Source organism: Melozone crissalis, unplaced genomic scaffold, assembly GCF_028551555.1.
Source record: "Melozone crissalis strain CALT ecotype California unplaced genomic scaffold, PUWL_Pcris_2 ptg000002l_1, whole genome shotgun sequence".
In the NCBI taxonomy this organism is placed as follows: domain Eukaryota; kingdom Metazoa; phylum Chordata; class Aves; order Passeriformes; family Passerellidae; genus Melozone; species Melozone crissalis.
The window spans coordinates 19,272,942-19,275,000 of NW_026535780.1; positions in this window are offsets into that span (position 1 = coordinate 19,272,942).

A 2,059-nucleotide genomic window follows, 5' to 3' on the forward strand; every position below is an offset into this window, starting at 1 on the left:
CAATGAGGACAGTGTCTCTGGTTCTTCTCGAGCTCAGTACTGGTACTGACCTTGCATGCTAAGACTAAAGACTTGTAAGGGAAAACCCAGGGATTCAGGGGTTGCTGCTTGTTCCTACTGCTGTGCCCAATACACATGAGGAAATTCAGCTCCAAACATGGCACATACACCACATGAATCAACAGTCTGAGAGCTGGAATAACTGATGGAGAAACAAGGGAACTACAGGAAAGCAGCTGCAGCAAGGGTTACAAACTCAAACCCTGAGTTTACTGCTCAGCTCTTCAGTCAGCTTGTCAGTGTGACCTAATCCTCCTCGGTACACCTCAGAGAGGGCAGTGGAAGTAGAAATATGTTATTTCCTGGCTTGAATCTTGTCAGCTTTCCTTTCCTTCTGACAGATATTTTAAATTTGCCACCACTTCTCTGAAGATGCCAAAATATGAAGCAAATCACCCTGTTTTTGGCTGATGTGTCACACTAAGGCAGAGGAAAGCAGATTTATCAGAGTTGACACCACTTCCTGAGTGTGCTCTGTTAACACAGGATCAGGTTCTTACAGCCTATGGATTGGGGAGGAATGAGTCAAAATGGCAAATTAGTCTACATTTTACCTGTACCTCAGCTTACAAAGTTAGGCACTGCAGTTTAGCGCACAGAAAAAAATCAGTCTGAGGGCAGGACCTCTCACTCTTCATAGTTAGCATTCCCCAATGCATGGTGTAGGCTGACAATTATTTTCCTCTCTCTGAAGCCTGTGGTTTGAACACTGACAAGTCTCTGTTCAAATTCCCTTTCCACTCTAAACACCATTTAATGGCAGTGTAACTGGAAGGGTCAAAAATCAACTCTCACTTGGCAGTGGCCCCATCCAGAGCCAAAGCCACGTTCCCTGCTGAGGCACAGGAGAGCTTCTGACTAACAGGTGGTCATTCACAAACACTGGGCCTGCTCAAGAACAGCCTTAACAGAAACTCTAAACACCAAAATGCTTTCAAGAATACAGATTGCACTGATGATAAATTAATCAAATTACTAGAAGCCTAGCAAGAACCTTAAAAGAGGGTTTAGTTCAGTGCTGGTGTTCTGACATGAAAAAAGAAAAATGCATTTCACATATCTACAATGCATTTATTTATGCTGCTGCATGTCCTCTTTACCTTACATCAACTTGCAAAATGAACAAAAAATACCTCCTCTCTGCTTAACAAGGTGAAGAGCTGATGCTCCATATCAAGAGCCTTAGGGATATTTGGATATATCTATGATTCTACTAAAAACCACAAACTGAAAAAAGATCCTTTAAAAAGTATTGATCCATCAAATAGCTTTGCCATGCTCACACTTTCTCTTCCCTTCTGGGAGGGAGGTGGGGAATGATGCTACCAAATCCCAATTTAAATGTCTTTGTGGTCAAGATAATTATTTCATGTCTTAAAAAATGCTATGTGTCTGCAACAAAAAGCAAGAGAATTACAGGGATCCATGGAGGATGGTTTGCACTGGCAAAGCATCAGTGTTTGAACACAGTCAGCAATGTCTGTGTGCTCACAGGAAGTACCTGGGAGCAGACCATGGTACAGAGCTAGGACCAAATACTGGATATAAATGGAAATCACATTGAGGATGTTCTCCTCCTGCTAGGGCAGTCTTAATTTCTGTAACAATCACACTAGAGATGGATTTACTTCTGGAGACAGCATGGTTAATTAAGCCCCGCATGTACCAGAGTACCCTTGGGAACTGCAATGGACAAGGGCTGTAAAAGTTACTGCTCAGTAACACCTCTGGGAAGGTGCTTCCCTTTCTTAATGAGTATTCCCATTAAGTTTAAAATAGAAGTAGAGGTCTGTGCAAAAGCTCAAGTGCAGTGGAACCATTAAAAATAGATATGTTTTATGACAGCAATTAATCTAGGCATTAGTTTGACTTTGAAGACAAGGCACATCTCTGATGAAAGTGATTAGGCATTTCGGAGGTTTTCTTATAAGGTCTCCCCTTGCCACAAACAAGGAGCAGATCTGAGTTAGCTGGACACAGACATAACCTGAAAGTCAGA